We start from the raw sequence: 13494 nt of genomic DNA, 5'->3' as shown, positions 1-13494 counted from the left end.
AGCCCTACAGCCTTGGAAATGGCTTTTTAGCCTTTTCCGGACTGATAGATTTCAATCACCTTTTATTCTAGTTCATTCTGTAATTTCTTTGGATTATGAATAATATGCAAACAAACACAGAATTCAGGAAGAGGGCAAAAACGTTTTCACTGCACCGTATACATCAAATTCCTTCCATTTTATTGGTCTAATTAAGTCAAGATTTCCCAAGCGGCGCTTTAATTAAAAACCTTAACCGCAACTCCAGTTGACTGTTCTCCAGAGCGATTCGGGCAGGAAGGATGTGAAGCCATTGCCCGTCTGTAATTATTCGGTTACGCCACGCTTCAACGTAATGGCTTCCCTCTCATTTGAAGGATGTTTGCGTTATTGTGTACGTACGAAAAGTCGCTTTATAAACAACATGTCGGAAAACAGCTGCGGCTTTTAACAAGGGCGCTAGCTAACTAGCGTAGGTTCGGTTTAAAGGGCCGACGTTGACGAACGGATCGGCTCGCCGAGCTTCGGAAGCTAAATTCTAATTAGCGCCTCCTGCTATCGTAGGGAAACGTCGTAGCTAAGGAGCTAGCAAGATTGGAATGTAGCGTGCTGATTAGCCTCCACTATTTTAGATTCTAACGTTTAATTGTTTAGATCACAGGTGGCAAAAAGGCGGCCCGCGGGCCAGATCGGGCCCGCTAAGGGATTGAATCCGGCCCGCGAGACAACACTCAGAGAAGCGCAAGAGAAATATAAGCTGCAGGTTGAAATATGTCAACTTGATGTTGCCAAAGAAAGGTGCCTCGAACAAAGACACTGTACTTGTGTTTCTTTTTCTCTCTCCCTTTCCCTCTTTTCCACCCCTTTTCTCCCACTCTCTGTCTCTGTCTCTTTCACTCTCTGTGTCTCTCTTTTTCTCTTCCTTTGTTGCTCTCTGTCTCTTTCCCTCTCTGTGTCTTTTTAACTTCTTTTGCTCTAACTTCCTTTTATCCTTTTTTCTCTTTTCTCTTCCTACCTTTCGCGCTTTCTTTTCTCTTTTCTGTCCTTCTGTTTCTCTTTGGATTTCTTTCTTCCTCTCCCTTTCTTTTCCCCCTCTCTCACGACTTTTTATCTTTTGTTTCTCACGCCCTCTCCCTCTGTCTTTTTCTTTCTTTGTCCCGCCCTCTCTCCTTTTCCCTCCCTCTTTCTCTTATTTCTTTATCTCTCTTTTTCTTTCTCTTTAATCTACTAGTCCGGCCCCCGACAGAATGTTTGTTCTATGGTGTGGCCCCCAAGTTAAAATGAGTTTGACACCCCTGGTTTAGATGACACGTTAAAGTTAGCATTAGCACTGTAAACATGATGGTGTTAGCCACTGTTGCTACATTGCTCACTCTAGCTTTCCAAATAAAGTTGGGACTAGAAAAAAGGAAATGATGGTGAAAAGAGAAGAGCTGTTTTCTTCATGTTCTCTTTCATTCGTCTTTCTTCATTCTTTCTGCTTTCTCTACTAGCTTCCTTTTTTAATCTTTATTTTTCTTTATCTTGTTTCAATTCTTTCTCTTCTTTCTTCTTTTTTTTCTTTATTTTCTTTCAATTCTTCTTGTTCTTCTTTCTTCCTCCTTTTCTTCATCTTTTTCTGTTTCTTCTTCCTCTGTTTTACTTTTCTTTCTCTTCTTGTTTTTTCATGTTGTTCCTATTATGTCTTATTTCCTTCCTATTCTTCCCTACTCATCTTCTTTGTTCCTCTTTTTCCTCTGTTTGCTTCTTCTTATTCATATTTTTCTTCTCTAATCCATTCTTCCTTCTTCTTACTCCTTGTCCTCTATTCTTCCTCATTTTCATTCTTTATTATTTCTCTTCGTCCTTCCTCTTTCTTCCTTTCCTGTTATTCTTCCACTTTGTCTTTTTCCTCTTCTCCATTATCCCTTTTTCCTATTAATTATTGTTCTTCCTATGCTGGCTTCTATTGTTATTCCTTTTTTTGTCGATTCGACCATTATTCTTCCTTTTTTTCATTCTTTCTCAAGTCAAGTTATGGTTATTAGTGACTATGATATTGTCTCTTTCTTCTGCCTCTTAATACATTTCTTTTTCTTTGCATTCTTTAACATTTGCCTATCCTTTTTCTTCTACATGTTCCCTTTTTTGTTTTCTTGCTTGCTTCTTCATTTTTTCTTCCTTCATCGTTATTCCTTCTTAGTTCTTCTTCCTCTTTCTTCTTCCCTTTTCATTTGTTGTCCACCTTCATTTCTCTCCTTTTTTGTTCTCTATTCGTTCACTCTTCCTTTTCATTTTTCTTCATTTTTGGTTCTTCCTTAAATCTACTTCTTCGCCCTCCTTTCTTCTTCCTTTTTTTCTTCTACGTCCTTATTCCTATTTGACTCCTACTTTTCTTGTTTTACTTTTTTCTTCACCCTTCTTTCATCTTCCTTCTTAAATCTACTTCCTCTTTTCCTTCATCTTCCTTTTTCGTCATTACTTTTTTCTTCTCCTGCGTTCTTCCATCTTAAATCTACTTTTGTCTTCTTCCTCTTCTTTTCCTTCTTTCTTGTTATTCTTTCTCTTTACTCTCCTCCTTTTCCTCATCTTTTTCTCCTCCTTCTTTCTTTTTCCTTCTTAATTCCACTTCATTTTACTCCCCCTCCTCCTAAAGTGTTCTTACAGACAGGTACCCCAAAATCTTCCTACCATGTTTTCCGACTATAAGTCACTCCGGGGTATAAATCTAAGTGTGTCGGCTTTGCTATAAAACTAAAATGCTGCCTTCGATGCAGAGGGACGAAAACAAGCTAGTTTTGGGAAATGACACCTCGAGTTTTGTAATAACTGTGTAACGCTGGGGTGTCAAACTCATTTTAACTCAGGGGGCCACACGATAGAACAAACATTCTGTCGGGGGCCGGACTAGTAGATTAAAGAGAAAGAAAAAGAGATAAAGTATAAAGAGAATGAGGGAAGGAAAAGAAGAGAGAGGGCGGGACAGAGAGAGAGGGAGGGAGCGTGAGAAACAAAAGAGATAAAAAGAGAAGTCGTGAGAGAGGGGGAGATAAAAGGGGGAGGAAGAAAGAAATCCAAAGAGAAATAGAGAGACAGAAGGAGAGAAAAGAGAAAAGAAAGCGCGAAGGGTAGGAAGAGAGAAAAGGAAAAAATGAAGTTAGAGAAAGAGAGAGAGAGAGGCAGATAGTGAAAGGAAAAGAGAGAGAGAGAGAGAGGGGCAGATAGTAAAAGAGAGAGAGAGAGGCAGATAGTGAAAGAAAAAGGGAGGGAGAGAGAGGCAGATAGTGAAAGAAAAAGGGAGGGAGAGAGAGAGAGAGAGAGAGAGAGAGAGAGAGAGGCAGATATTAAAAGAAAAAAAGAGAGAGAGAGAGTCAGATAGTGAAAGAAAAAGGGAGAGAGAGAGATAGAGAGGCAGATAGTGAAAGAAAAAGGGAGAGAGAGAGAGAGGCAGATAGTGAAAGAAAATAGTGAGAGAGAGGCAGATAGTGAAAGAAAAAGGGAGAGAGAGAGAGGCAGATAGTGAAAAAAAGGGAGAGAGAGTGAGAGAGAGAGAGAGGCAGATAGTGAAAGAAAAAGGGAGAGAGAGAGGCAGATAGTGAAAGAAAAAGGGAGAGAGAGAGAGGCAGATAGTGAAAGAAAAAGGGAGAGAGAGAGAGAAAAAGGGGGAGAGAGAGAGGCAGATAGTGAAAGAAAGAGAGAGAGTGAGAGAGAGGCAGAGTGTCTTTGTTCGAGGCACCTGCCTTTGGCAACATCAAGTTGACATATTTCAACCTGCCGCTTGTTTTTCTCTTGCGCTTCTCTGAGTGTTGTCTCGCGGGCCTTGATTCAAAGCCTGACATGGCCCGCGGGCCGCCTGTTTTACACCTGTGGTGTAACGCTACGTCCGCGCTCGCTAGACCCTATTTACTCACACGAGCGTGCGGATGTTTAGCCCCCCTCTTGTTTTTCCATGCCCGCAGGTTGGCTCACTGGTGTGGCTTTCCCAAGCCCCCAGTAAAACCAGTTGACAACATTCCCACAGTTTACCCAGCACTGGAAGTCTCTCTTCCTCTTTCCCCGGCCTGCGAAACTCCGATTTGGCCCGGCGGTTGGGAATCTGCCCGGCGCGCGGAGGCTGGTTTTTTGTTTTGCGAGAAAGGGGGCAAGGTTAAGGAGGAGGAAATCCAGACCCGACCTCCCCCCGGTTCCGTTATGCGGTCTTGTAATTCCCCCTTGCGTGGCAGCGACGCGGCTTGGCTCCAAGTCCGGGTTTGCATGTACCCTTGAGTCACTCGGGAAGTCATTGAAGTGAAGCGATCCTCGGACTGGATGTCGCTTGTGTTTTTATCGGGTGAGAAGAAACCTCGTTCATCTGAAAGTGAGGTGTTCCCTCGCCATATCGCTGTTTGGTGTTCACGTCCTCGGGGCATCATGATAGTTTTACATACCGCCACATATTTGTATTCTATATCTTTTATTATTTTATTTTTCAACACAAGGAATACTGCTGGAAGTGTGAATTTCCCTACGGGGATGAATAAAGTATCTATCGCTCTATCTATCTCTCCCTGCCTGCCTGCCTGCCTGATTGCATCTGAAGAACACCATGCACACTGTGAAGCATGGGTGTGGAAACATCATTTTTTCAGATTGTTTTTTTGCAAATGTACCATGACATCAGATCTGTGTAAAGGAAAGAATGAATGTGGCCATGTGTGAAGAGATTTTGATTGAAAATGTCCCTCTATCAGCAAGGAGAATTCAAGATAAAACCTATCTGGTTCTTTTAGCATGACAATGATCCCAAACACACAGCCAGGGTAACAAAGTAATGGCTTCATAAGAAGTCTTTTAAGGTCTCCAGATCTCTACCCCACAAGAAATCTGTGTACAACAGCCCCAAAACATCACTGATGTAGAGGAGATCTGCTTGGAGTAATGGGCCAAAATACCAGCAACAGTTTATGAGAATCTTGTGAAGAGTTACAGAAAAACCTTTGGCCCCCGTTATTAACTAACGCGAACGTTTGGTATTAACCAAATAATTATTTTCCACCATGAATAGAGGAGATCTGCATGGAGGAATGGGCCAAAATACCAGCAACAGTTTATTAGAATCTTGTGAAGTTACAGAAAAACATTTGGCCCCCATTATTAACTAACATGAACGTTTGGTATTGACCAAATACTTATTTTCTTTAAACATCAACCAATGTGATTCTTTTGTGGGGGTTTTTTTACATACATGTGGACAATTACAGGCCTCTCTAATATTTCCAAGTGGGACAAGTTGTAAATACTTATTTGCCTGACTGTATATCATATAAATACATCTTTGTACAACTTATACATGCACAACGTATCTAGTATATCTACACGTATATCCTATAAAGAGGTACAAGATATAAAATAGCCAATGACATTTACGAGCTCTCCCCCGTTCCATTTATACCCAGGCAGTTCTAGCGGGCGACGCCCACTCAAGATACAGTTCCCCTCCCCAGGCGTTCAGGAAATGATAGAGGACGCTATCTGCAGGCCACCGCGAATACGAGATCGTTTTTTTCGGGGGAGTATAAATCAGACAGAGCTGTGCGCTCCTGTCGCTAGCTAGCAATTAGCTTAGCTGCTGTCTCTAATCGGGAAAGGAACCGGCTCTCTCATTTTTTTACTGGCTGCAGGCCACGCCCACTGAGTGGGTGGGAGGGGCTTTGAGGTTTGCGAAATAGGGCAGGTGGACAGGTGTTTGATGGAGGGTTTTTGAGTGTCCTGCATGCTATGATATTCCTTACTGGTTCTGTTTGTATTTTTTCGTCACTGTTCGGCTCAATGGTTCTTTATTCATGTGGTGCGGTCGTCTTAAGGTAGAATGATGCAACCACTGTCCTGATAAAATCAAGTGTTTTCTAATATTGGGGATGTATTCTTACATCATTGGATTCTTCTTGTTCATTTTTCTTATTCGCTCTTAATTCTTATCTCACTTTTTTTTCCTTCCCCCCTTCTTTTTTTCTATTCTTCCCACTTCTCCTTTCTTATTCCTTAATTTTCTCTTCCTCCTTTGTTTCTCCTCATTTTTCTTCTTCTTTTTTTGCCTTCATCATTCATCATTATTCTTCTTTCTTCCTTTACCCTCTTTCCACTTCCTCATTCTTCTTCTCAACCTTCTTCCTTATTCCTTCCTCCTTTTTCTTTTTATCCTACTTTTTTTCTTCTCTATACTTCTTCGTTCCTTCTCATTCTTCTTTTCGTCTTCCTCCTCCTAATCCATATTTATTTTGCCTTCTCTTTCTTATTTCTTTTTTCCTTTTTTGCTCATATTTCTTCTTGTTCCTTCTTCATTTTATTTTTCCTCTTTTTTGTTCTTCTTCTCCACCTTCTTCTTTTTCCTTCGTTTTCATTCCAGTTCTACTTTTTCTTTGTCTCCTCTGACTACTACTTCATTATTGATTCTTCATTGTTTTTTCTCTTTTTTCTTCCTTATTATTCATTTTTTTCTTCTTCCTTCTTTATTATTCTCCTTGTCCTCCTTTTCCTCTTACTCTCCTTACTTCTTGTCATCCTTTTTAATTTGTCATTCTACTTATTCTCACCTTCCTCTCTTCCTTTTACCTTTTTCTCCTTTTGCTTCTCCACACTTTTCTTCCTCTCTTCATTCGTTTTCCTTCTTAATAATTATTTTTTGTTCTTCCTTCTTAATTCTTATTCTGCTTGTCCTCCTTTTTCATCTCCTTGCCCTTTTCGTTTTCTTCTTTTAATTCTCCCCCTTCTTTTCAAGTACATAGAGTGGATTTCTGTTTTACACTTTATATGATAAAATGTAACTTCATTAAAGTTTTCACAAAATATTTTGCTCCTACATTATAGAATTCTCTAACAGAAAAAATCCACAAAACACACTAAATATTTTGATTGAAGATTATTTGCAAAGTTTAAGAAATATTTTCTTCCTACGCCAGAAAAAAAATCTTTATATGGAAGCTTATTTAACAATATATGTTCACTGTTGAGACACCTTATGATAAAAACCCACAGAACAAATGGCAAACACCCATACCTATAAGCAACATCAAAGATCAAAGCAACCAGACCAATTTGATAGGCGGAGGTATGCACGCATAGCACAAGTACTCTTTCTAAATATGTCGCTATTTTTCTTGTTTGCCGTATTTTGTGACATTTTTACAAAAGAACCTTGCTTGCACATTGTTCTGAAACAGTTATTTAGGACAAAAATGTTATTTATGGGATATTTATATTCATATTGGACACCGGCTCTGGTATTATTATCAATTTATAGATTATATCAAATTATCATTTCTCACACAGTGAAATAAAATGCGCTTTTTCAAATCTTCAAATAGATAGTGTGGCTTTTTCCCAAAAATCGAAATATTTTGCAACATCCATTTTGGCCTGGTCATCCTGGAAGGGGAATTACCTCATGTGCGGTCCCTTCTCAAGGTTTCTTATTTTCTTCATGTTGGGGTTTTTGAGTGTTTCCTTGCCCTCATGTCGGTTTAAGATCAGGTTATGGTTTCATAATAGTCTGTGGTTTGCAATAATATGTGGTCTGTGCAGCCCTTTGAGACTCCTTGTGATAAACGCCTATCCAAATAAACGTAAATTGACTTGAGGTTTTTGAGTTTTTCCTTGCCTTCCTATTGGTTTTAGATCAGGGGATGGTGGAATAATAGTCTGTAGTTTGTGCAGCTCTTTGAGACTCCTTGTGATTAACGCCAATACAAATAAATATGACTTGACTTGAGGTTTTTGAGTTTTCCCTTACCCCCATGTAGGTTATGGATCAGGGGATGGTGTCATAATAGTCTTTAGTTTGCAATAATTTGTGGTTTGTGCAGCCCTTTGAGACTCCTTGTGATTAAGGGGTAACAAATAAACATGACTCGAGGTTTTTGAGTTTTTCCTTGCCTTCATGTTGGTTTTAGATCAGGGGATGTGTCATAATAGGCTGTGGTTTGCAATAATCTGTGGTCTCTGCAGCTCTTTGAGACTCCTTGTGATTAACGCCAATACAAATAAACATGACTTGAGGTTTTTGAGTTTTCCCTTGCCCTCATGTAGGTTTTAGATCAGTGGGTGGTGTCATAATAGTCTGTGGTTTGCAGTGGTCTGTGCAGCTCTTTGAGACTCCTTGTGATTAATGCCTATACAAATAAACATGACTTGACTTGAGGTTTTTGAGTTTTCCCTTGCCCTCATGTAGGTTTTAGATCAGGGGATGGTGTCATAATACTCTGTGGTTTGCAGTAATCTGTGTTCTGTGCAGCCCTTTGAGACTCTTTGTGATTAAGGGCATCAAAAACAACATGGCTTGACTTGAGGGTTTTGAGTTTTCCCTTACCATCATGTAGGTTTTAGATCAGGGGATGGTGTCATAATAGTCTATAGTTTGTGCAGCTCTTTGAGACTCCTTGTGATTAACGCCTATACAAATAAACATTACTTGAGGGTTTTGAGTTTTCCCTTGCCCTCATGTAGGTTAGGTCAGGGGATGGTGTCATAGTCTGTAGTTTGCAATAATCTGTGGTCTGTACAGCCCTTTGAGACTGCCTGTGATTAACGCCTATACAAATAAACATGACTTGACTTGAGGTTTTTGAGTTTTCCTTTACCCTCTGGTAGGTTTTAGATCAGGGGATGGTGTAATAATAGTCTGTAGTTTGCAATAGTCTGGTCTGTGCAGCCCTTTGAGACTCATTGTTCTTAACGCCTATACGAATAAACATGACCTGACTTGAGGTTTTTGAGTTTTCCCTTGCCCTCATGTAGGTTTTAGATCAGGGGATGGTGTTATAATAATCTGTAGTCTGTGCAGCTCTTTGAGACTCCTTGTGTTTAAGGGCCAAACAAATAAACTTGACTTGCTTTTATGACTCTGTGGGTCCAAAAAGTTGCCCACCCCTGATCTAGAAGATGGTAGATCATTTTCTTATTATAGGAAATATTTGAATTTGCATTAATGAGTGTCCTTTGTAACTTTTAACCCCCCCCCCCCCACCCTAAAAAATGTGTTTTGAATTAGCAACCGGGTCAATGTTCTGGAAACAATCCCCTAAACACGAGAAGATGAAAAGCTGACAGAAACAATGAGCCATCTTTTTTTGTTGTTGCTAATAACGAGGTTTGTTTATTTGCGTTTATATCGAGCAGATGGCGAACGATGAGTCACCGGGCGCGAATACGAAATTTTTGCCTTTTTGGACAGTCGTCCAATGAAACCTCCGCACGCTTTGCACCCCTTCACAATAAAAGCTGACGACACTCGCTTTACATTTTTACGTTGACTGGGATTATATTCCCAACAACCGGGTGAGGGTTTTCACTCACTTCCTCATCAAGGCAAATCTCAGATGATAAATTGACGAAGCATGATTAGAACTACAGTGGAACCTCGGTTCTCGACCATAATCCGTTCCAGAACCCTGTTCGAAAACCGATTTGTTCCATCACCGAAATCTTTTTTCCTATTAAAAATAATGTAAATCGTTTTAATCCGTTCCAACACCCTGAATGTTTACCTTGAATGTTTATCGTAAACATAAGGCTAACCCAGGCTAATCGTACGTTAGCGTAATCTACCGTACGAAAGATTACGCTAACATGAACGTGTAAAAATAAAAAAATCAGGTCGTTTACAAGTCATTTAGCACCCGGGTCTCCACAACAAGTCATTGGAAAGGTGGCTCCGTTCCAATACCCTCAATGTTGGGCTCCGTTCCAACACCCTGAATGTTTACCTGAATGTTCAACGTAATCATAGAGCTAACCCAGGCTAATCATACGTTCGCATTATCGTAATATTCCGTACGAAAGATTACGCTAACATGAACGTGTAAAAATAAAAAAAAGGATAAAGAAAAGAATTATGAATAGGATTTCTTAGCTTTGTGGTGGTCAGCAGAAGGCGCAGGCAAGATCAGACACTCGCACACCTAAAATAATATGTGAAGTTATAGATTCATGGGTGAACAATTTCTCATATAAGGTTTAGTGCGAAAATAACATGCAAAAATCGTATAATAATGTGTCAACAGTTTCACTTATAAGGTTAAGTGTGAAAGTAACTAAAAAAAACAAAATAATCTGATAATAATTTCACACTTAAGTCGAATCGGAGTACAGTGGAACCTCTGTTCTCGACCATAATCCGTTCCCATTCAAAATAATGTAAATCGTTTAATCCGTTCCAACACCCTGAATGTTTACCCTGAATGTTTAACGTAAACTTAAAGCTAACCCAGGCTAATCGTACGTTCGCGTTATCGTAATCCTATGAATAGGATTTCTTACCTTTGTGGTGGTCAGCAGAAGGCGCTCGCACACCTTCATATTTTGCTATTATTTCTTTCTTAAATGCAATAGTTGTACGCACTACTTTTCTTTTTTCACCTGTAGCAACTTTGCCGCTTGCACTGACTTTCTTCGGAGGCATAATAAGGGACTAAAACACCCGTACGCCGCTCAGCATCGCACCCTAGCGTACGCACTCATGCATTACCGGCGTTCGAACTCCGATTTTTTTTGACCGGACAGCGAAGCAAGAATTTCTCGAAATTTTTGGTCGGACTCCGATTTGCTTGAACTGAGAGGCGTTCGAAAACTGAGGTTCCACTGTAGTTGAATTATTTTGGTTCAGTGGGTACTGGTTTAATTTTTGCATGATATTAGTCATTTCTCAAATTAAAACAATTAAAATATGTGGGCAGCACGGCGGCGCAGTGGTTAGCACGTGTGCGGCACAGTTCTGAGGTCATGATCGAACCTCCTGTGTGGAGTTTGCATGTTCTCCCTGTGGGTTTCCTCCGGGCACTCCGGTTTCCTCCCACATTCCAAAAACATGCATGTCAGGTTAATTGGCCGGTTCGAATTGTCTTTGGGTGGGAAGTGGGTTGTCTGTCCCTGTGTTCCCTGCGACTGGCTGGCAATCAGTTCAGGGTGTCCCCTGCCCACTGCCCATAGATAGCTGGGATGGGCTCCAGCACCCCCATGATCCTACTGGGGATAAGCGGTGCAGATAATGATGGATGACATAGTATGCTCTATAAAGATAAATGAAGTGAGGTTTTACTTACTTTGGGACTTGCGTGTTAGGAGATCCTCCTCCGTGGTAAAAAAGTGGCGTTCCGACCATTTTCTCAACCGCATCAACCTTTCTTATTCCACTTTTATTTCAAATGAAACGGTTCGCCTCTTCTTCACACTTTACACCAACCATATCGAATGGATGTACGAGATATTAAACAATAAAAAGGTCTTAGTGTACTGGAAATACAGTATAGAATGTTTACACACGAACTAGGAAGAGGAAGCGGATTACTTCTTCGGGGTGGATGCTGGGTGAGCTCTCGCAGTGCCACACGCCGGTAGTGGCGGAAAGAGGCACTACAGTAATAAAATGTTCGTATCTAACGTTTTTCGTAACTCGAATGTTCGTAAGTAGGGGAGCGTCTATATATGAAAAATATAACAACTAAGCAGTGTCTGAAAAAGTTACTCTGAAAAGTTGCCTGCGCAGCCATAAAGTTGCCTGCCCCATTTTTCACAACTTGAAACAAAATAGAATAGAATAGAATATACCTTTATTGTCATTGTTACAACATGGGTTGAATATATTGTGACCACGAAATTGGACGTGGCACTCCAGGTCCACATTTTACTGTGAGGATAAAGAAAACAAAGAGATAAAGGAACAAAGAAGATGTTTGTACTGTCCTTGTTGCATAGGCTTTGTTTTCCTCCGGGGGGGGGGGGTGAGGGACAGAGATGGCCGGATCCAACTAGATGTTTGATCTTACTGTCCAAATAAGACGACTCATCGCAAAAAACCCATTGTTGCAAAATATTAAGGATTGATCATCAGAGTATATAACAGAACAACACTTTAAAATGAAGTTTATGATAAATCTACTTATAACATTCATTGCATGTATAGGACATTGCCATCAGTATGTACCTGTATTTATTCATCTTCATTCCTGCAGTGTTTACGTTGCGTCGTCTGCTACAAGCAGGGTTGGGTAGGGTTACTTTAACCGGATTACTTTCAATGACTTTTGGATGACTCCAATTCTAAATATGCTAATAAAAGACAAAAGAAACGAAATATGAATAAAATGACCAAATTTTGTGCAGGCTTGGGGAGTAATGGAACACATGGAACGGCAAAAATGATGTTGGCAAGCTGTTTGGATTGATTTTCATTTTGTTTCCATCGCATTTTATGTTAGTTTTGCCGGAGATCAAAAAGATCAAAGCCAGGAGGGAAAGCTTACCATATGTTGTGAGTCATAATTTTATTCATATTTACTTTCTTTTGTCTTTTATTAGCATGTTTGGTATTGGAGTAATACAAAAGTAATTGAAAGTAATCAAGTTAAAGTATCCTTACCCAACCCTGGCTACAAGCCACGTGAACTCCTCTTTCCACGATGCTTTTAATGCACGTTTACGTTTTGTAGCGTCATCCATTTTGTTAGCTTCTTTTGAATCTTTCTTCTGGGGCTGAGGTTTTTTGCTTGATTCCTAACCACTTCTCCATTTTTCTAGCGTTTTCTGTGCGTTTACTTTGGAAAATGATATGCAAATGCACGACCTTATAAGGCTCGGGACAGTCTGGAAGCAGGAAGTTATTCGATGCAGGCATCTGATCGGCTGGCGAGTGTGCAAATTGTCTAACGAACCGAAATTTCCAAACCGAACGAAGATTTCAAAATCGGAATAAAGCAAACGTTTGATTTGATAGAAAAATCCGTCGGGGTTTTTTTGTTTTTGTTTTTCCCAGATTTGTGCCTCAAGACAATCCTGTCTCGCAGGTCTACAGACAGTTCTTTTGACTTCATGTTTGTGCTCTGACATGCACACTCAATTGTGGCACCTTATATAGACAGGTGTGTGCCTTTCCAAATCATGTCCAATCAACTGAATTTACTGCAGGTGGACTCCAATTAAGCTGTAGAAAGATCTCAAGGATGATCAGTGGAAAAAAGATGCACCTGAGCTCAAATTTCAGCTTCATGGCAAAGGCCCCTGGCAGACGTTATTTCAAACACTGCAACTAAGGCTATTCTGGCAGGTGCGCCTTATACCCCAGTGTGTCTTATATTGCAAAAAAAATCCAAAGGAAAGACTCAAATCCCATCCGTGGACTAGAACCGCCGTGCACGTCTGCAAACGGTAACGAAGCGTCACTCCGGGGACGGCCGCGTATGTCTTTTGGCCGTCTCAGGCGAGAAAGCGGCCTATTGTTTATTTGCCTTTGCGGCATAAACATGTCAGTTCTTGATCATGTTTTATTTATGGCATCCTCTCGATTCGCTCTAATGGAAAACACGTTTCGGGATGAAAGAATGCATGCGCGTGTGAAATAAAGCAGGGATTTCTCTTTTCTTTTTTTCTTTTTTTGACAGCCGTGCCGGCTTTACAATACATCCCGCATATGCGGAGCAGATTTTACCCTGTTTTTAATTCCTGAAGTGACTTTTTTTTTTAAAATATTAATAAGATCATATTTATAATTTTTTCAATGTGAATTTT

Source organism: Urocampus carinirostris, chromosome 14, assembly GCF_059441175.1.
Source record: "Urocampus carinirostris isolate Australia breed hairy pipefish chromosome 14, RoL_Ucar_1.0, whole genome shotgun sequence".
In the NCBI taxonomy this organism is placed as follows: Eukaryota; Metazoa; Chordata; class Actinopteri; order Syngnathiformes; family Syngnathidae; genus Urocampus; species Urocampus carinirostris.
This window is presented reverse-complemented; position numbering follows the sequence as displayed.